The sequence below is a fragment of the Bos indicus genome, chromosome 22 (assembly GCF_029378745.1).
Source record: "Bos indicus isolate NIAB-ARS_2022 breed Sahiwal x Tharparkar chromosome 22, NIAB-ARS_B.indTharparkar_mat_pri_1.0, whole genome shotgun sequence".
NCBI classification, from domain to species: Eukaryota; Metazoa; Chordata; class Mammalia; order Artiodactyla; family Bovidae; genus Bos; species Bos indicus.
The window spans coordinates 8,322,043-8,345,052 of NC_091781.1; the positions used below are offsets into that span (position 1 = coordinate 8,322,043).

The 23,010-nt window shown below is 43.4% G+C and overlaps 1 long non-coding RNA gene across 1 annotated transcript; it reads left to right on the top strand.

Moving 5' to 3' along the window:
• Positions 1-292: 292 nt before the first annotated feature.
• Positions 293-22,269, top strand: LOC139178722 (uncharacterized). The gene is made up of 3 exons (XR_011563218.1): positions 293-13,118; positions 14,553-14,645; positions 17,578-22,269. It is a non-coding gene; the product is annotated as an uncharacterized lncRNA (long non-coding RNA).
• The last annotated feature ends 741 nt before the right edge of the window (positions 22,270-23,010 follow it).

Consider the following 23,010-nt stretch of genomic DNA (forward strand, 5'->3'; position numbering starts at 1 on the left):
ATCCAAAAAAATGTGTCTTTTTAATTTTGGCAGAGTTCAGTTTTGCTTTGTGAGCCACTCTGAACATTTCTTTAATACATATGTTTTCTCATTTATTTTTTTTATATAACAGATGCATTTGATTCGATTATGTTAAATTATTTTACATTTGTTTTCTCTTTTCTTAAAAAAGTCATTCACTATGTAGTTTGCTCTTTTTCTTTCTTGGTTTGTAGTTCTGTAACTTATAGTTTGAATTTTTATTTTAGTAGTTACTTCCATACTTAGAATTTTCTATGGCCACCTACTTTCTTTTTAAGATTTTTTTTTTTTTTTGATCTGGACTATTTTTAAAGTCTTTATTGAATTTGTTACAATATTGCTTCTGTTTTATGTTTTTATTTTTTTCACCTCCATGCATATGGGGTCTTAGCAGCCTGACCAGGGATCAAACCTCAGCCCCTGCATTGGAAGACAAAGTCTCACCACTGGACTGTCAGGGAGGTCACTGCCTACTCTTCTGGGCCTCTATTACTTCCCAAATAGGTGCTCAATATAAATTAGTATTATCTACTTCCTAAAACTTTCTCTTCTTTTATTACCTGATATTAGCCGATGAATTGAAGAAAGTGCTTTCTTTGTACAGTTAAATGTGTCTCTACTTAGCAATGGCCTTAAGAAAAACTAATATGAAAGAACAATATTTCTGTTGTTTCATCATCTTTTTCCTTGAATTTCTCCACTTTCGCATTGTGGTCCTTATTCAGTGAGGTATTTCATTAATACTGAATATAAATTCTGGTAAAACGCTTGGTCACAGTTTCGATCTGCTCTGTGGCACCATTTTTCTCATAAAGGTTTTTGTCTGTTGGTAAGTTTTGCCCCTCTCTCCTGTTTTTCTTATTGTAAGTTTGTGTTGATACCTTTTCTATATCGCTTTACTATTCGTATTTAAATCAGTTTTATTTTTCTGGATGAGCTCCTGGTGGCAGCTCCTTGGTGGCGGTGGGAGTGGGTATTGGATGCCCAGAGTAGACTTCCAGATGTCACAACCCAAGGGTCTTCTTTGTTTCGCTGCAGCAGAGACGGACTGCTTCCTGAAAATACAGTTTTTCTGTGCCTTTTTTTTTTTTCTTTTTTCTGAGTATAGCCTCATTTCCTCTGTTTTTCCAAATCAAATTGAGTCCTAGAGGGCTTTTTCTTCCTGGCTGTGTACCCCAATTTCTGCACTCTTTGCAACAAACGTGAGATGTCATTTGCCTCAGGAGGAGTCCTCATATCCAGGAAGCATATCTTTTTACTGGAGCTTTCTGAGATTGGCCTCTGCTGGCCCTTTTCACCCCATGCTTATTCTTGTTACCTCTTACACAGCCTCTGCCTCATTTCAGGGGCTTTTGGGGGCCCTTATGCAGATTTTTTGGAGTCTATAGATTATAGCTGTCCTGGTTTTACTGAAAATGGAATTTGTGACAATTCTCAATTTTACTTTTGTAACGTTTTCAGTAGGAGAAGTACTTATCTTGGAATTCAAATCCAATTTTAAAGTATGGTGGGTGCAGCACTGTTTGAGAAGCACAGGTCAGGGGCAAAGTGAAGTGCTTCTGCGATTTGTCGGATGTCCTGCTTCACCCACACACTTCTCAGCTGCTGTAAACATGGAGAGAAGCGGGAAACTTCTGTAGTTGTCACCTTGATGTTTTGTTTGTAATTCTAGCCTTCTTTCTCTCATCCTCAAGGTCTGGTCATCTCTGTCAGACAGCTGGGGATGTGTTTCTGAGTTTCTTTAAGACAGTGACATTGCTCCGATTTTGGGGTCATGTGAGGGACACTGAGGCAGTGCTCAGACCTCCTGTGCAGCCCAGTGTTTGTGTGAAGTTCTGTCCCCTACACGGGGGAGCCATGTCCCTGCTCCCACCTGCTTACACATAGACACAGCTGCAGGGGATGGGTAACAGAACTGTGGGTAATAGACTGGTCTTCTTAAAACCACAAGTCATAGTATAGAATCAGTGAGCACTGCAGAGAACGGTGGGTCACTACGTGGAGAGCCGTCTCTGTTTCTGGGTAACCTGGAAGGTGTAAGCTTTCCGTGAGATTTGATATGTTCACTCACATAGCATCACACCATTCCTATGGCCACTTTCAGAGGTCAAGGACAAGGTTATCTATGCATTCTTTTTATTATTATCTTTCACAGTTATTTAGCTGCTTAGCAAAACTATAGTGTATTTTGTGGGTTATTGGTCACGTTGAAGGAGGAATTAGCTGGGGGATGCATTGAATGGTGATCACAATGAATATGAAAAAGATTTAAAAAAATAAAGAGCACTTTACAATACATTAAGTTCCATGTCATTGATGATACAAAGCTGAATCAATCATCTGCCTCATATGCAGATGGAAGGCTGCAGACTGGCATTTATTAAGTACCTGTGTGTGTGCTCAGTCACTCAGTCATGTCCGACTCTGTGGCCCCATGGACTGTAGCCCCCCAAGCTCCTCTGTCCATAGGATTTCCCAGGCAAGAATACTGGAGAGGGTTGCCGTTTCCTCCTTCAGGGGATCTTCCCGACCCAAACATGGAACCTGTGTCTCTTGTGTCTCCCACATTGGCAGGCAGTCTACTAGCACCACCTGGGGAGACCAGTTAAACCCTTAGGTTCGATCCGGGGTTGGGAAGATCCCTTGGAGAAGGCACTGGCAATCCACTCCAGTATTCTTGCCTGGAGGAAGTTGGTGGACAGGGGAGCCTGGTGGGACCCAAAGCCTCAGTCCATTGGATCGCAAAGAGTCAGACACAACTGAGCGACTATACTCTATGTGGTAAATATTGCGATAGGCATTTTACTTTGTTCTTTTGACAACTCTCTTGTGTGGGCGTTACTAGCCTTATCTTAAAGAGGAGCCATTTGGAGCTCAGAGAGAAGGCATAGAGCCCAAACTAGGATCAGCGACCTCAAAGCTCACCCTCCTTCTACCGCACCACACTGGTTCCATTTCCGTAGATGGAACAGGCATGGGTACCATTCCCTGACATGCGAGTGGTGGGCTGAGACTGGAAATGAAACCAGTCAGCCTGAGGGTTCCCAGTTTAGGTACCTGTGTTAAGGTGCTATTGAAACCTGGGTCCCAAGATACTCTGAAATTCTGTTTGTGTCTGAGGCTAGAGACTGGGCTGGAAGGGAAGTTTGGGTTGAGAGATTAAACACTCTGGGGACGCTAAATGCCAGGAAGATTAAAAACTAATAACCAAACATACATATTATCCAGAATGCCTTGTTTCTTACTCCGAAAAATATGTAAGCCAAAAGCAAGTCTCTTATCTTTTCTTTAAAGTTACGAGATTATATTAGTAAAAGTGTGTCCCATACTTCTCTTTACGGGCTGTTCTCACAATTCCTGGCTTGGCGTTGGTGTGGGAAATGCAGCGCTCCCTGGTGCCACACTGCTGGGGAATTCAATACCTGTCCCTGGGTTGGCCCTTTCCAGCCACCCCCATTCTCATGGCCTCACCAAGTCAGTTATCTTTCCACTTGACCCTCATGGGTCTGTGTCTTGAGCCCACTGTATTATCTTCCTCACAGGCATTTGCTCTCTGTGCAGAAATTTGCCATGTGCCATTTCCCATGTGATGTGATGATAGCATGTCTGTGTAACTTAAAAATTTGGCAACAGTGACATTTCTGTGTTTGTGCTGGAATGATCTGGATATTACCAGGGACTGAAGGATGCTGCCACCTGCTAGGAACATATGCTTGTGTTTGAGCAAAGGTTAATGAGTCTATTCAGAAAATGATTCAGGTGCGGGCTCAAGAGCAACTTGCTGTGTTCTAAGGTAACTGAGCTGTGTGTTCTGAGAACTTGGTCCCTTTGGGGTAAGACAATTTGAAAGTTCCTTTTAGGGAGGTGGTGGATTGAGTAGTGGTTTGATTGATAATTTCCGTCTTACACAAAAGACAGATGTTCTCTGGCTTGACTAGATGTTCTGCCTTGCAGGTCTGCATGCAGATATTAATTCTGTATCAGATTATACATTTGTAGGGGTGCAAAAGTCCCTTTATCTTAATCTCTGTGCATTTGTCTTTGTGTAGGCTCAGTGCTTTGCGCAAAGGTGGCAGCCACTGTTAGGGTATACACAGTGACTTGGATTGTATTTATTGAATATAAACATAGGTTGATAAAGTTGATACCATTTAATCACACTCACCCTTCATATCAATTCTCCATTTTCTGGAGGTCTTACTTAGTTAAATGTGATGGCCAAGCTTTTGAGAATCTTCTGAATCCATGAGCCTTATTTTTAGATACCTATTTGTTGAGGTGTTTTTCTCTTGGATTTACAAAGAGCTGTAGCACACCATTGAAAATTGCTCTCTGGACAAACAAGACATCCTTCCCCAATCAGGATGGTGGTTTGACCTGAAGGAGCCTTTTCACCTCCCAGAAAAGCAGAGCAGTGAAACTTGTCTCTTAGTTAACTTGTCTTACTTTAAGAAAGGACTTGTTAGTTTAAAAATAGTCATCTTTTATTCCCCGCCTGTCAGGGCCTCTCTGCCTTCTCTCAAAAGCCAGCATTTACTGATGTTCTTTGATTGACACCCTCCTCAGTACTAAAAGGGAACAGAGAATGGGAGAAGGTTTCACTTTATTGACAGGCGCTGAGCCCTTGTCAGGGACAATTGCTTAGCAACCTCTACGGTGCCACTCTGGGGGAAGGGGGAAGGAAAGGGCAGAATTACATATAAATGAGAGGAAATCATGTGACAGAGGCCAACTATCATAAAACACTGAGTATTTTCTTTAAGTAGGTCTTTTAAGTTAGCAATGTAAGTTGTAAAATCTGCACAAATTATCTCTGCCCTTCCCCTGGGTTGTTGGATTACTGCAGAGTAGAGCTAATGTTAGGTTTTTGCAAAATGCACACTGATGTGGGGAAGAGAAAGGGAGCTGAGTTCAGAGAAAGCAAAGCTGGGTTCCTGTCTTGACTCTCCTTCTGGCTGCTTGACTCTGTGTGGGTGGCTTGACATTCCTGAGCTTTCTGGGTAAAACTGGGAAAACCACCTTGTGAAGATTAAACAGACATATTTAGAATTATAGGTTATAATATGTGTGTGGGAGGGTCTTGAAAATTGTCAAGCACCTATAAAATAAGGAGTTCTTAGAATTGTGCTATATTGAGATGCAGTCTCTGTATTAAGATGGTACGCTACTGTAAGTTGGACATAAATATGATTTTATTGGTGTGGAAGGAACACTGGCTTATGTTTATAAGTACTTTTCAGAGTACCTTTGAAAATATTATATCATTTGGTTCTTATAGTTCTGTAATACAGAATAATTATCTCCTTTTTTTAGGTTAATCATTATTAAACCCATTTCTAGAATTTGCCCACAACTAGTCTAGGGGTTGAACAGGGACTTGATCAAATCAATTGGTCCAAAAAACTGTGGCAATTTTATTCTCTTTTCAATTTCTGTCACTACCTTCAATTTCTTTTGTATAAGATTATGTAGACTAGCTTTTTTCCCGGATAACCTGTGGTAAACAACTGTTTTTTAAAAATTCTAACGTGTCACACATGGATATTTTTGTAAAATACTATGAAAATGAAATATTACAGTCAGTTTGGGCTATATGTTATATTTGGACTGTATGTTATATGTAATATTACAGTTTGTTTGGACAATATGCTAGAGGAAAGATGATACCATCAGGGAAGCTGGGCAAAGAGTACATGGGGACTCTATACTATTTTTTTAACTGTTGAGCTTTTGTGAGTCAACTTCCTTTACAAAAGTTACTGAGAATAAGTTATTAGAAAATAAAAATAAATACAAAATACAATTTCCTATATTTTAATCATTGGTGTAAACAGACATAAAATTACTCTGTCAAATTGTTATAAAAGTCTCTAAATGCATACTCTGGATTTCTACGCTTATTTTGTGGTGGACCAATAACTGGTCCACCGACCACATGAGTGTGAACATTAATAAAAATTAATTTCTCCTTTGTTTAAATAAGTCATTCCTGAAGGGACTGCAACTTCAACCTTCAAGTTCACTGAAGAGAGTCTAACTGTCACACACCTTGTGTCCAGTCAACTACGGCAGGGTGGGAGGTAGGACCATGCCAGGATCCAACTTACCAGTGAGCATCCATTTTCAGAATAGTAGGGATGAAAAGAAAAGCTCAGGAAGTGACCAATAAATGACTCAATTTGTGTCTATTTCTAGGGAGGCAAAGACCAGCCCTTGGTGGAAATAACTGTAGATCACTGTCTAAAACTACCAATTGCTTAAATACTGCAAGTTGGGGAAGAGGAATTATGGGAATTCAGAGAAGAGAAAATGTCTCCTTGGGAGATGACAGAGTTTCTTGGATTGGGTGACATGTGAGTGGCTGAAATAATCCTTGAAGTAAGTATGAGGTCTGATGAGAGATGAGAGGGTAAAGTTGTTGTTAAGTTTTCTACAGATTGTTATTTTAGGAAAGTCAATCATTCAGTGGTGGGGAGGATGGATTAGAGGTAGGGGGTGATGAAGCCAAGGTCAGGGAGTCAGCTGTCAGGCTGATGCTCGGGAAGCATTGAAACAGTGGTTGTGGAATGGAAAAGAAGTGGACACAAGGGAAATTCCAGGTGGAAAACAGAGCAGAGAAACTGATTCAATGTGGGACATTAATAGTGAGAGGTGCAGGAAGAGAAATATATTTGGGAGGAATGAGTTTCAGTGGTACTGCTTTTGAGGGGCTGGTGATGGTTTAGATGGTGGTTTCTTCCCTGTGGCTCAGATGGTAAAGAATCTGCCTGCACGCAGGAGACCTGGGTTCTATCCCTGGGTCAGGAAGATGCCCTGGAGAAGGGAATGGCTACCCGTTCCAGTATTCCTGCTTGGAGAATCCCCACGGACAGAGGAGCCAGCGGCCTACAGTCTGTGGGGTCTCAAAGAGTCTATCGAGCGACAACACTTCGCCTCAGTTGAAAATCCAAGTGTCTAAATGATTAGGAGGATGCTTTCACAGAATCAGAATCTTAAATACTGCCACTCACAAAGATGCATTCCAATCCTAAGTGTGGCCGTCTGGGGGACAGGGGCTTTGAAGATGGAATGAAGGTGAGGTTTCCAGGTGAAATCATCCTGGATTTGGAGTGAATTACCCTTGGAAGAGAAAAGAGAGGAGGGTTCACGCATGGAGATGCATAGAGAAGGCCAAGTAGAGACAGGCAGAGGTTGGCGTTATCCTGTCACAGGCCAGGGAACGCTGGGAGCCCCCAGACCCCAGCGGGGGAGACTGCACAGGCCGCCCCTCGGGAGCCTGGGGTGGGAGTCAGGCCTCCCTGTGAGCCACACTTCCAGCCTCCTGAAGTGCGACAGAATAGACTTCTGTTGTTTGAAGCCACCAGTGTGTGTGATTTGTTATGGCAGCTCTAGGAAATGTATACCTCTCTGAGAAGTCTGTATATCACATTGTTCTTGTGGTGTGAGGTAGAGGGAAAGCGAAGTTCCTTATTCATCTTTATTGGTGTCTTGTTTCTGGGTGTTTTCAAAGGTGGCTTTTCTTGCAAGTTACCAGAGGTAGAAATGATGTCATTCAGAAGAATAAAGTTTAGGACACCTTAGCAAGTGTGAAAGGATTGGTTTACAGATCAATCCACCCCTCCCCATTGCATTGATTTAATTACTTTCTTCCTTTTTTTCCCTCCCTTCCTCCCTCCCCCCCACCTCCTTCTCTCATTTTTGTCCTTCTTTCTAACAGAATCTCCCTACATTGGAAGATTTCCTGCCATAAAAAGAAAACACAATTCAGATTCATTTTTCCATTTCTAACTTCCAATCTGAACTTTAGAATAACCAGAGTTACCACATTCAAAAGTAATCAGCGTCCTATACACAGTCAGTCTAGTCTTATTCTGGTTAAAGATGTGATTATTTTCTTCTTGGACCTTTTGAAATATTGAAAACTAACTTGCAGACCCTCTAACTTCATTGCTACTGTCAGTATTTGGTTAGAGGTTATTGCCTCAAGAGCAGGGTTTCCATTTGGGCTCACTGCCTAACACAGTTTCTGGCACAGACTAGGCTTCCACATAATGTTTGTTGGCCTGAACTGTTGACTGAAGGATTGGATTTACTGGCCTAATACTGCATAATTCTTAAAGTGAATTTCCCTCATGAGATTAGAAGCATTTAAATGTGTCCTCAGGCTTGTGTGAAATTGGGAACCACCATATGTTTGCATATCAATAAGAGTACCCTCCATTGGGAGTGTGGAAGAACACAAATCAGTCTGGTTTCAACAAAGGGAATGTATTGGCTTGTGGAATGTAAATTCCAGAAGTGCTGACTTTAGGTGATGGTTGATCAAGGAGCTCCATGATGCCAAGAAGGGATGAGTTTCTTTCTGGTTTTGTTATTCTGTCCATGGTGTCAGCTTTATCCTAAGGTGGGGCCCCCTTTTGCCACTAGGAAGGCAGATGATATGAAAAAAGCCCCACGTGCTTGTTAGTTAATATCACTGGAAAAGAATATCTCTATCTAAGCTGTCAAACAAAAATACGGAACGTTCCTCTGATGGGACCAACTAGGACACGTGTCTGTCTTTGAGCCAATCTCTATAATGATGAGTTATAACTATGCTACAAGAAAGACCTCATTGCTGGTTTAAGAACTTCTTGGCCTAACTAATAAGGAAAGGGTAACTCAGTTCCCCTTTGGTTAGACAGTCCTAAGTTTAGAGAATCACTAGTCCAGGCTGTGTTAGCTGAGGAAGGCTAAGAATGATAAAAGGTTATATTTGTGTTCAAGTATATTGCACTGGGACAGGCCCTTTATTTATATTGCATATTATATACTCTAAGAAGTGATTTTGTACAACTGACCCAAATGGTGGAGCCCCAAGACCTAATTAGAATAGCTTAGCTGCAGAGCAGTCCCTGCCTTATTTATGGAGTGAGGTCGAGTATCTAAAATCCGATGTGACCTTACTGTCTCCAGTTTACCATCTGTAATTGGGGGTCTATGGAAGAACTATATCAAAAAGGTCTTAATGAACTGAATTACTACAATGGTGTGGTTAGTTACCCAAAGCCAGACATTCTGGGTGTGAAGTCAAGGGGTCTTAGGAAGCACTGCTGTTAATAAAGCTAGTGGATGCAATGAAATTCCAGCAGAACTCTTCAGATCCCTAAAGGATGATGCCATCAAGGCTTTGCATTCATTATGTCAGCAAACCTGGAAGACCCAGCAGTGGCCACAGGACTGGAAAAGGTCAATCCTTATCCCAAATCCCCAAGAAGGGTAGTACCAAAGAAGGTGCTCAGCATAGGACAATTGTACTTATCCCCTGCGCTAGTAAGATCATGGTTAAAATCTTGCATGCTAGGCTTCAGCATTACGGGAACCAAGAACTTCCAGATGTCCAAGCTGGGTTTAGAAAAGGAAAAGGAACTAGAGATCAAATTGCCAACATTCACTGGATTATAGAGAAAGCAAGGGAATTCTAGAAAAACATGTATCTCTGTTTCATCAACTATGCTAAAGCCTTTGACTGTGTGGATCATGGTAAACTGTGAAAAGCTCTTAGAGAGACAGGAATACCAGAGATGGGAATACCGAACCATCTTACTTGTCTCCTCAGAAACCTGTATGCGGATCAGGAAGCAACAGTTAGAACCCTGTATGGAACAACTGATTGGTTCAAGATGGAGAAAGTACGACAGGGCTGTCTGCTGTCACCCTGTTTGTTTAACCTATGCGCTGAGCACATCATGAGAAATGCTGAGCTGGATGAGTTACAAGCTGGAATCAAGATAGGTGGGAGAAACATCACATGTGGATGATACCACTCACATGTGGATGATACCACTCACATGTGGATGATACCACTCACATGTGGATGATACCACTCTCATGGCAGAAAGCAAAGAGGAACTAAAGAACTTCTTGATGAACGTGAAGGAGAGTGAAAGAGCTGGCTTAAGACTAAATATTAAAAAAACTAAGGTCATGACATCCAGATCCATTACTTCATGGCAAATACAAGGGGAAAATGTGGAAGTAGTGACAGATTTCCTCTTCTTGGGCTCTAAAATCACTGCAGATGGTGACCGCAGCCCTGAAATCAGAAGATGTTTGCTTCTTGGCAGGAAAGCAATGACAAACTTAGTGTATTGAAAAGCAGAGATGTTACCCTGCCAACAAAGGTCCGTATAGTCAAGGCTATGGTCTTCCCAGTGGTCATGTACAGTTATGAGAGCTGAACTGTAAAGAAGGCGGAGGGCTGAAGAATTGATGCCTTCAAACTGTGGTGCTGGAGAAGACTCCTGAGAGTTCCTTGGACTGCAAGGAGATCAAACCAGTCAATGTTAAGGGAAATCAACCCTGAATACTCATTCAGGAAGGACTGATGCTGAAGCTGAAACTCCAGTATTTTGGTTATCCGATGTGAACAAATGACTCATTGGAAAAGTCCCTGATGCTGGGAAAGATGAAGGGAAGAAGGAGACGAGGGTGTCAGAGGATGAGATGGCTGGGCGGCATCACTTATGCAATGAACATGAACTTGGGCAAACTTTGGGAGATGGTGAGGGACAGAGAGGCCTGGTGTGCTGCGGTCCATGGGGTTGCAAGGAGTCAGACACGACTGGGCAACTGAATAACAACAGCAGCAATTGGGGGTTTATTGTTTAGAAGTTTATAATTCCTTTGGAAAAAAAGTTATTAAAAAAAAGTGACTTCCCATTTGGTCCAGTGGTTAAGACTCCGCACTCCCAAAGCAGGGTTCCTGGTCAGGGAACTAAGATCCCACATGCTACACTGAGCAGCTGGGATTGGAGGAAAGTTATTAAAATGAAATTGGTAGTTCCTTTGGAGAATATTGTCCACCTCTCTGCTGTATATGCTTTTACCACCCCGACTTCCTTCTGTATCCTTCAGTTAGTAAACCTTATTTTATTTGCCCAAGTCAAGGCCAGTGTTGGTCTTAATCAGTGGATCTGAGTTTCTCTTGATGTTTGCCGCTTCAGTGGTTACCCAGAGCTAACTGTCTCGGGCCAGTTCTGAATTAGTCCTGGAGCCAGGGCTGGGCTTAGCCCGCCTAAACCACATAACCTTTTATAGTGGCTAAAACTGATGCTGGGAGAGGCTATTACCATGCCTACTTATTGGCATTGTCTGTCCAACTTATAACAGGTATTTCACTTGCTGTCACAGGGACCATTAATGTCTTCCTACTGCAAATGAGAAGACTGTGAGATTTCTGTTTCTAATTTGAGTTCTTTATCAGTCTAATATATATTGTTTATATAAAGAATATTTGGAGGTACAGGAAATGTTACTGGAGCCAGTGGGTCCTAAGAAGATGGTTTGGGTTTGTGCTTCCTGGAGACTCGGGGCTTCCCCGAGATTCTCATAGCTGAGCTGAACGAGGAGCAGTGAAGCTTTGGAGGCCAGCCCTGCTTCAGTCACAGTGGTCAAGTGTGATTTCATTTAAGATTTGGTGCAGCTAACAGATAGGGTTGAAAACCACTATTCCATCCTAGCTCTGTGACCTGGAAAAAAAAATCCCTCCCCATCTCTAGTCCTCAGTTTCCTTTACTTGTAAAATGAAGGCGCTGGATGAGAAGTTCTCAAAAACCCCTTCCATCTTCCACAGTCTATGATTCTATGACTTGCCTTTAGCCAAGTTGCATGAGAACTGATTAAATGACTCCCTTCGAAGTTATTAATTCGGCACAGCTTCCCCATCTTAGTGAGTTTTCAGCTGGCTAATGCCAGATGACAGTCATGAAATGCCAACCTTGCCAGTGTGGGATGGAGTTAACAGTGTGAGGTTTGCTGAGTGTTTCTGTGCGATCAGTGTGAAAGCAATCACATCTCCAGAGCGAGAAAGGTCAGTGCCCTGTCGCTTCCAAGCCTTGCCACACTAAGGGGACATGAAGGGGACTGCCACCCGCCGAACGCAAATCAGGCTGAAAAATGAATGCCCTCTGCAGTTGCAGTCTGCTAGCTCCGAATGTCAAATGATATTACTTTGGGAGCCTGTTAAGCCCCCTTCTCAGAGCACAGCAGTGTCTAAATCCCTTCATCTCATTTGATTAATCTGAGAGACTATAGAATATGGTATTAGGCATGGAAAACATGCCTGCAGTGTGATAGTTTGCAGTATTACCAAGCATGGACATTCTTTGAAGGCCTGATGATCTTTCCTGGTTCTGGGTTGCTTGGAAGTAGGGGTGGGGAAGCTCGTTGATCTTAGTGAATTAGCATCCGTTGTGAAATAATATTAGTGAATATATCCATACATTAAAAAAACAACAACAGGGTGGAACTTCCCTGGCGGTCCAGTGGTTAAGACTTCACACTTTCAATGCAGGAGGCTCGGGTTCAGGCCCTGATCAGGAAGCTAAGATCCCCACACACTGTGTGGAGTGGAGTGGCCAGGAAAAAAAAAAAAAAAAAAGGATTATAGAGTGATTCATAACCCTTATAGGAACAGGACTCTTCTACCCAAAAGAGGGGACTCTTTCTTTGTCTGTCTTTCCCTGAAATAAAGTGAAGGTGTTAGTTGCTCAGCTGTGTCTGAGTCTTTGTGACCCATGGATTATAAAGCCTGCCAGGCTCCTCTGTTCATGGAATTCTCTAGGCAAGAATACTGGAGTGGGTTGCTGTTTCCTTCTCCAGGGGACCTTCCTGACCCAGGGATCGAATCTGGGTCTCTTGTACTGCAGGCGGATTCTTTACCATCTGAGCCACCAGGGAAGCCCCACACCCTTAAGCCTTGAACATACACCCGTACTTAACAGGAAGGAGACCATATATTTAACAGTGGTATTTCTCATCGGTAAGATCACAAATGACTTCTTTTTTCTTATGTTTTTGTATCTTACACATTTTTACCATGGGCACATTTTTTAATAAGAAAATATACTTGAAACCGTGTGTTATTTCAAAATACATTTTCCTTTGTTTGTTGTAAGGTCATTCTTTTCCTGAGAAATGTCCCCGAATACTGTCTTTTTTCCCATTCTGCTAAAATGGTGGAAATGCTGTGTGAAACAGATGAACTGAGCCCTTCCTGGGAAGCATCCCACGTTCTCCTTTTCAAGACCTGGAGCTACTGTGTGGCCTGACAAGCAGTAAGAAATGTGATAATAAAGACGAGGAGCCACTCCAGGGCTGGGTTTCATTTCCAGCTTAATTAAATCCTAGAAACACACCTGACCTCCAGCTTTGACGAGCTGCCACAAAAGCCAGGTGCCCTCATCAGCTAGGGCTCGCCCTGCGGTGACGGTGGGAAGGCGGCCTGAAAGGAGAGGGCAGAGGGAGGCAGAAGCCGTCGGAGATGAAACAGTGGAGTCAGGAGGCAATATTTCAGAGGAAGCTGTTTCATCCTGTGGGTGATCTCTCTGCCCCTCTGCTTAAAAAGCTGAACAGCAGCACTAACCTACAAATGTCCTGAATTGAAAACTCTGCCAATGGCTCTGCTGCCCCTGCCACCTGGCCCCCCAACCAGTCCTCGACCAGCTCCCTGCCCCCACCTGTCGTGGTAAATGGGGTATAAAATGCACTTGGTTGGTACAAGTCCTGACATGCTCTCTGGTCCAAGCCGGTTGACTGGCTCCTGGGATGACAAACGCCTGGCTGCTTGTGGTCTGTTGGGCCCTGCAGCTGCCCGGGGTCTCTGTATTCAATATCCCAGGGTCTCTGTGTTCAATATCTTGTTTCAAGACCAGAAATTCTCCTGAAATCTAAATGATGGTGGGGGGGGGGGGTGGGGGGGTGGGGAATGCCATGATTAATTGAGCCCAGAAATTGTACAGTGATCTTGAACGACATATCAGCTGGTTTTCAAGACCACTTGTGACACATGATGAGTTTTATATGTGAGGAAATGAGGCTCTGAAAGAGTAGGTAATTGTTGGTTCTAAGAAGCAGAGCCTGAGACAGGGGTTGGGCCCCAGGTTTTATGAAGGGGCTGCTTTTAGGAGAAACTTAGAATGAGGCAGGGGGCAGGAGAGAGGAGGGAAAGGGCAAGCAAGGATGTGGTCTCAGGACACTCAGCTTGGCCTGAACCAGAGGTAGCCCTGGAGCATGAACTTCATCATGGAATGGTCCCTACCCTGAGGCCAGGAGGCTGACTGACCTCCACTGGTCCTTGCTGGGAGTCGTCCCTGGGTTGGGGACACAGCTCCTCAGGCCAGGAGGCTCATGTCAGTTGAGGGCAGTTCGCTGAAGGAAGGCGCCATTTGAAGCGCATGGCAGTCAATACTCATAATATCTGGGGGACAATACCAACCTGCAAAGGGGCCCTGGCAGGGCGTCACCAACTCCTGCTCATCCACAGTGAACCCATGCTGGTTCTTTTCAGAACCGAAGGATGGGTCTGGGGGTTGGGGTGACCCAGGTGGGTGGTTCTCATTTTTGTAGCATATGAAGATGGTCACAAATGTGCATGAGCCATGCAAATCATGGGAGATACTTTATAATCATTGAAAAGAAGAGTCCTTTGACCCTAAGTTGTGAATATTTCTTCCTCCTCTTTGATTTTTGAACATTTTGTTCCTTCACAGGAGCTGCCATTATATTCAGAAAGTAAGAACATGTCTACCTCTTTGACTCAAGTGGGAACTTCTCAGGAGAAGAAATCTTGCCTCGTTTCAGGGGTAACACACCCGCTTATACATGTCTTCTCCATAATAGGCTAATCAACACTGATTGAATTGAGCACTTCTTGATTTTGGGCGGTGGGGAGCGGCTTCCTGGTGCTATTATTTTAGCCCGTCAACCACTCAAAGTTCATTCAGTGTCTATTAGTTAGCTGTGACCAGGTCAAAGGGCACTGTGTTGGTGCCTGTTTTATTTCCTATCTGTCCAAGGGTCTCAGAGTCCATTAAACAGCAACAGGAAGGTCATTCTAGGGACCAGGAAGAAAGGCAGCTCCATTTTGAAGCCATGTAGAAAAAGAGTGTGTCTCCTGGAGTCAGGAGACTTGAAACACCGCTCATTAGTTAGTTTTTGCATCTGTAGAATGGGACAGGCCACCACCGGGTTGAACGTACAGGGCTGTTGTGGAGGATCAAAGGAGGTAATACAGGTGAAGTCCATAGACTGTGCAGAGAAAATTGATGCACTTGTAAGGACCAGTCATGGTTCAAAGGCAAGGGTGAGAGACAGAGGGCTTGGAGCCCCTCTCTGCAGTTCAGGTGCTGAATTCCTGTGTGCTTAGAATTCACAGTCTCAGAGAAATAAAAAAGGGAAAGGAAAATCCGTGTGCTTCTCTCTTCCTCTCCTGACTTTAGGGAACTGCATATGCTATAATTAGGGCCTCAGCTTATACCTCCAATTTCTGAAAGTTTCCCACTTATTTTTACAAGAACATACACACTTTACAATGCCTGACACCTGCTCCAGCAAGCAAATAATTGTTTTGACACTGTGACAGAGAGTATATTTTAACAATTTCTGAAATCTGCCAATGGAATAATTAGAGTCTAATTCTCATTTGCCAGGACAATGAGCTCTTGAGGCCAGATGACTCCCTGATGGCAAACTGGCCACCTTTACCTGGTTCTCATTGGCTGGTAGAGATCTAGTTTCACATAATTGTCTCAATCCTTACTGATGACTGATTTTTGACCTTTAATGATAATTAAAGGTTTCTTTGGATGGGTATTTTACTACAATTCTCGTTGCTTGAGAAATAGCTTTGATTTAATAGTTGGACTATTAAAGATTTCCCTTTCCTTGTGGAGTGACCTCCTAGCTGGCCTAAGGCAGTAGGGCAAGGGGCCACAGAGAACTAGCACTCCTGCTCTGGGCAGAGGTGGCCAGGGAAGGAGGGATGGCAAAGAGAAAGTGTGGATATGGGGTGAAACTAGTGAGAACTGGCCAGAAGCACTGTCTTAGGTTCTAGCATCAGATTTAGGAAGGATCTTGGAGATGCTGGGGGTGGGGAAAGGGGTGTGGTTTCTTTCCTGGACCGCTGGGATGTATTGCTGGGCCATGGACTTGGGAGCTGTGGGGATGCTGAGTCAGACCAGGCAGCCTTCCAGAATCCTGGCTTTGATTTGGGATCCTGCAGAGTCCATCCTATAACCCTATGTAGGCATGGAGCCAAGCCTGCTACCCTGCCCAACTGTTGCGCCTTTGGGCCCACATAACTCAAAGGCCCCGCATAAGAGAGCCTTTGGGTGCAGCCTGTGGTACTGCCCTGCAGTGGAGTCATGGAGCCCAGCTTACAGCCTTGCCCTGCCACAGATCCCAGTCTACGGCCCCGCCAATGGCTGAATATAGCCTGAAGCCTCTCCAGGGCAAGGAACCCAGACAGTGATCACCCAACAATATAGTACAGTTTCTAGCCCCACCTAACTGCAGCCTACAGCTGCAAGCCCAGCTGGGCCTTGCCCAACAGCAGAGCACAGATATTGGCCTGTGTGATCACGATACCCAGCCTGTGGCCCCATCTGTCTATGAAACCCTGCCTGCAGCTCTGCCTGAATATGGAATCCTACTGGTGGTACCATCCCATTTGGGTAGTATAGCCTGAGACCCCCATCTGGTCAGAAGCAATCATGGTGCCCGATCTGTAGCCCTGCCCAGTTGCATAGTACAACCAGCACCAACCTACTAGGAAACATAACAGTGACTTTGTAAAGCTGGTTGCAGAGACCAGAGAGTGCCTTCAACTGTGGAGCCCAGCCAGCAGCACCCCTTCCTAACCTCAGAGCACAGGAAGTGGCCTCACCCAACTAGAAATCCTGATAGCTAAGCCCTACCTGCCTATGGACACTGCCAGCTGACCTGACCATTACCCTGAGCTGAGCTGACTGGCTAAGGATAGGCCCTGATGAAAAGACTAGAAGGGGAGACTACTTACTCAGATGCTCAGATACCAGCACGAGGAATCAAAGATCACAAAGAATCAGGTAAACACAACACCGCTAAAAGGGCCCCAATAACTGACCCTAAAGAAATAGGCTGTTTATGAGCTGTTTGACAAAGAATTCAGAATAATCAGGATTCAGAAAGTAAATTGGTACAGCCATTATGGAAAGCAGTATGGAGTTTCCTCAAAAGATTAAAAATAGAATTGCCGTATGATCCAGCAATCCCACTTCTGTGTATCCATCTGATGAGCATGTGAGAAACTGCTCAACATCATTAGTCATTTGAGAAATCCAAATTAAAGCCACAGGGAGATACCAGCTCACACCCACTGGAATGGCTTGAATGCAAGACTTGCAGTGCCAAGTGTTGCTGAAGATGTGGAAACACTGGGAGTCTCAGACATTGCTGATTGGAATAGAAAATTGGTGCAACCACTTTGGAAAAGTTTTGGCAGTCCCTTATAAAGGTTAAAAAAAAAAATCTAGTATACTGTATTGGAAAACCAATACAATATTGTAAAGTAATTAACCTCCAATTAAAATAAATAATTTTATTAAAAAAAATCTATGTATCCTATGACCAAGTAATGCCACATGTAAGTATTTACCTAAGAGAAATAAGAACATATGTCTACAAAAGGACTTGTACAACAATGTTCATAGCCCCAAACTGGAAACAACCCAAATATTTCCTTGATTTATTTCTCAGAACTATTTCTCACTGTGGAAGAAATGGAAGGAATTTCTGCATAGACGCAGGGTGGACCTCCCCAGCTCCCATGAAGAAATGACATCACAAAGGGAGCAGATGACAATTTCTCAAACTTCAGATTTACAGCAAGGACCAGCTGTCGACGTGATTCCGAATCACCACTCCAGGTGACGAGGTTTTTCTCCTCAGTGGTCCGGGCACAAAAGCTCCAAGAAAGAGGTCCCTGCTCTTCCTGCTTTGGTTCCTGTTCTGTTCCTGGCATGCTAAAGTGAAAGCTGCTTGTGTCTCTCCCAACTCTGCATCCAGTGGCGTCACGTTGATAACATAAAACCAGCACAGTGGGAGTATTTGCATGATAAAAATCAGCATTTCATCTCCCATTCCACATCTTCTTGCAAAGCCAGTGGTGAAACACTGACCAGCTCATCCTTGTCTGTACCTTCCCCCTTCTCACCTGGTGATTCTACTCTGACAAAATTAATCATTCTTTCTACTTGATCATTATCTAGCACACACTGTTGTATCCCCAGGAAAGGACTTTATATGCTTTCACTGTTTCCTGATTCTGCTCTGGAGTCAGTGGGTAACAGTTTTCTTCTTTCTCAGAACCCAAAAGAGGGGACTTTCTTCTCTACTTGGTGAGTGAGGACGGTTTCATGAGATGATTTTACTTGTCCATAGTTTTCAAAACATCCAGGCTAAACAAGGAAGAGCAATTTATGAGAAGATCTCACACAAAATGTAGGGGATTTAAGAATAATGCGTCCAATAAGAGGGTCAGGCAATAGTGTGCAAATTGTCTTTTAAAGGGACAGATAGTAAAATTTGAAGCTTTAAAGTCCAGGAGGCAACCATGTAAGAATTTATATAACCATTTAAAATGTAACCATATAAAAATTAAAAAAAAATTCTTGGCTTATTAGCTATGAAGAAACAGGAAACTGGTTGGCTTTGTGGGCTGCAGTTTTCTGAGCTCTGCTGTTGAGGACTGACCTGGGGAATGAGAAAGGCAAGGTGGTCAGGTAGGAGGCTGGCAGATAAGGATGACAAGGGAGGGTTAATACTGGGATGATAACAGTGGGGAGGAAGGAATGGGGAGAAATAGGTCAGGGGAATGTGAATATCTAATATCTAATTAGTTGTATATATAGCTGTCCATCACCAACTCCCCGAGCTTATTCAAACTCATGTCGATCAAGTCAGTGATGACACCCAACCATCTCATTGTCTGTCGTCCCCTTCTCCTCCCGCCTTCAGTCTTTCCCAGAATCAGGGTCTTTACCAGTGAGTCAGTTCTTAGCATCAGGTGGCTAAAGTTTTGGAGCTTCATCATCAGTCCTTCTCATGAATATTCAGGACTGATTTCCTTTAGGATTGACTGGTTTGATCTCCTTGCAGTCCAAGGGACTCTCAAGAGTCTTCTCCAACACCACAGTTCAAAAGCATCAATTCTTTGGCAGTCAGCTTTCTTTATAGTCCAACTCTCACATCCATACATGACTACTGGAAAAACCATAGCTTTGACTAGATGGACTTTTGTTGGCAGAGTAATGCCTCTGCTTTTTAATGTGCTATCTAGGTTTGTCATAATTTTTCTTCCAAGGAGCAAGCATCTTTTAATTTCATGGCTGCAGTCACCATCTGCAGTGATTTTGGAGCCCCCCAAAATAAAGTCTGTCACTGTTTCCATTGTTTCCCATCTATTTGCCATGAAGTAATAGGACTGGATGCCATGATCTTTGTTCTTTGAAAGTTGGGTTTTAAGCCAGCTTTTCACTCTCCTCTTTCACCTTCATCAAGAGGCTTTTTAGTTCCTCTTCGCTTTCTGCCATAAGGGTGGTGTCATCTGCATATCTGAGGCTATTGATATTTCTCCCGGCAATCTTGATTCCAGCTTGTGTTTTATCCATCCCAACATTTCCAATGATGTACTCTGCATATAAGTTAAGTAAGCAAGGTGACAATATACAGCCTTGATGTACTCCTTTCCCAATTTGAAACCAGTCCATTGTTCCATATCTGGTTCTAACTGTTGCTTCTTGACCTGCATGCAGATTTCTCAGGAGGCAGGTAAGGTGGTCTGGTATTCTCATCTCTAAGAATTTTCCACAGTTTGTTGCGATCCACACAGTCAAAGACTTTAGCATAGTTGATGAAGTAGATGTTTTTCTGAAATTCTCTTGCTTTTTTGATGATCCAGTGGATGTTGGCAATTTGATCTCTGGTTCCTCTGCCTTTTCTAAATCCAGCTTGAGCATCTGGAAGTTCCTGGTTCATGTATTATTGAAGCCTAGCTTGGAAAATTTGAGCATTAGTTTACTAGCATGTGAGGTAAGTGCAGTTGTGTGGTGGTTTGAACATCCTTTGGCATTGCCTTGCTTTAGAATTGCAATGAAAACTGACCTTTTCCAGTCCCGTGGCCACTGCTGAGTTTTCCAAATTTGCTGGCATATTGAGTGCAGCACTTTAATAGCATCATCTTTAAGGATTTGAAATAGCTCAGCTGGAATTCAATCACTTCCACTAGCCTTGTTCAAAGTAATGTTTCCTAAGGCCCACTTTACTTTGCACTTCAGGATGTCTGGCTCTAGGTGAGTGATCACACCATCATGGTTATCTGGGTCATAAAGATCTTTTTTGTATAGTTGCCACCTCTTCTTAATATCTTTTGCTTCTGTTAGGTCCATACCATTTCTGTCCTTTATTGTGCTCATCTTTGCATGAAATGTTCCCTTGGTATTGCTAATATTCTTGAAGAGATCTCTAGTCTTTCCCCTTTTATTGTTTTCCTCTATTTCTTTTCATTGACCACTGAGAAATGCTTTCTTATTTCTCCTTGCTATTATTTGAAACTGTGCATTCACATGGGTATATCTTTCCTTTTATCCTTTCCCTTTCACTTCTCTTCTTTTCTCAGCTATTTGAAAGGCCTCCTCAGACAACCATTTTGCCTTTTTGCATTTCTTTTTCTTGGGGATGGTCTTGATCACTGCCTCCCATACAATGTCCATAGTTCATCAGGCACTCTATCTATCAGATCTAGTCCCTTGAATCCATTTCTCACTTCCACTGTGTAATTGTAAGGGATTTGATTTAGGTCATATGTGAATGGTCTAGTGGTTTTCCCTACTTTATTCAATTTAAGTCTGAATTTTGCAATAAGGAGTTCTTGATCTAAGACACAGTTGGCTCCTGGTCTTGTTTTGTTGACTATTTGAAGCTTCTCCATCTTTGGATGCAAAGAATATAATCAATCTGATTTTGGTATTGACCATGTGATGATGTCCATGTGAAGAATCTTCTCTTGTTTTTGAAAGAGAGTGTTTGCTATGACCAATGCATTCTCTTGGCAAAACTTTGTTAGCCTTTTTCCTGCTTCATTTTGTACTCAAAGGCCAAACTTGCCTTTATTCTAGGTATCTCTTAACTTCCTACTTTTGCATTCCAGTCCCCTATGATGAAAAGGACATCTTTTATTTTCTTAGTTCTAGAAAGTCTTGTAGGTCTTCTTAGAACAGTTGAACTTCAGCTTCTTTGACTTTAGTGGTTGGGGCATAGACTTGGATTACCGTGATATTGAATGGTTTGCCTTGGTAATGACCAGAGATCATTCTGTCATTTTTGAGACTGCACTCAAGTACTGCTTTCTCGACTGTTTTGTTAACTATGAGGGCTACTCCATTGTTCCTAAGGGATTCTTGCCCACAGTAGTAGATATAATGGTCATCTTAGTTAAATTCGCCCATTCCGGTCCATTTTGGTTCACTGATTCCTAACATGTCGCTGTTGACTCTTGCCATCCCGTTTGACCATTTCTAATTCACCTTGATTCTTGGACCTAGCATGGACCTAACATTCCAGGTTCCTATGCAGTATTGTTCTTTACAGCATTGGGCTTTTCTTCCATCACCAGTCACATCTACAATGGGGCATTGTTTTTACTTTGGCTCAGCCTCTTCATTCTTTCTGGAGCTATTTCTCCACTCTTCTATAGTAGCGTATTGGTCACCTACCAACCTGGGGAGTTCATCTTTCAGTGACATCTCTTTGCTTTTCTTACTGTTCATGAGGTGGTTTGCCATTTCCTTCCCCAGTGGACCACATTTTGTCAAAACTCTCCAACATCACCCATCCATCTTGTGTGGCCCTACATATCATGGCTCCTGGTTTCATTGAGTTAGACAAGGCTGTGGTCCAAGTGATCAGCTTGGTTAGTTTTCTGTAATTCTGGTTTCCGTTCTGACTGCCCCCTGATGGATGAGGATAAGAAGCTTGTGAAAGTTTCCTGATGGGAGGGATAGGCTATGGGATGATCTGGATCTTGCTCTGATAGGTAGGGCCAGTTCAGTTCAGTTCAGTCGCTCAGTCGTGTCCGACTCTTTGTGACCCCATGAATCACAGCACACCAGGCCTCCCTGTCCATCGCCAACTCCTGGAGTTCACTCAAACTCATGTCCATTGAGTCAGTGATGCCATCCAGCCATTTCATCCTCTGTCGTCCCCTTCTCCTCCTGCCCCCAATCCCTCCCAGCATCAGAGTCTTTTCCAATGAGTCAACTCTTTGCATGAGATGGCCAAAGTACTGGAGTTTCAGCTTTAGCATCATTCCTTCCAAAGAACACCCAGGGCTGATCTCCTTTACAATGGACTGGTTGGATCTCCTTGCAGTCCAAGGGACTCTCAAGAGTCTTCTCTAACACCACAGTTTAAAAGCATCAATTCTTTGGCGCTCAGCTTTCTTCACAGTCCAACTCTCATATCCATACATGCTGCTGCTGCTGCTAAGTTGCTTCAGTCGTGTCTGACTCTGTGCGACCCCATAAACGGCAGCCCACCAGGCTCCCCCATCCCTGGGATTCTCCAGGCAAGAACTCTGCAGTGGGTTGCCATTTCCTTCTCCAATGAATGAGAATGAAAAGTGAAAGTGAAGTCGCTCAGTCATGTCTGACTCTTCGAGACCCCATGGACTGCAGCCTACCAGGCTCCTCCGTCCATGGGATTTTCAAGGTCCGTCTAGTCAAGGCTATGGTTTTTCCAGTGATCCATACATGACCTCTGGAAAAACCATAGCCTTGACTAGACGGACCTTTGTTGGCAAAGTAATGTCTCTGCTTTTGAATATGCTATCTAGGTTGGTCATAACTTTCCTTCCAAGGAGTAAGCATCTTTTAATTTCATGGCTGCAGTCACCATCTGCAGTGATTTGGGAGCCCCCCAAAATAAAGTCTGACACTGCTTCCACTGTTTCCCCATCTATTTCCCATGAAGTGATGGGACCAGATGCCATGATCTTTGTTTTCTGAATGTTGAGCTTTAAGCCAACTTTTTCACTCTCCACTTTCACTTTCATCAAGAGGCTCTTAGTTCCTCTTCACTTTCTGCCATAAGGGTGGTGTCATCTGCATATCTGAGGTTATTGATATTTCTCCC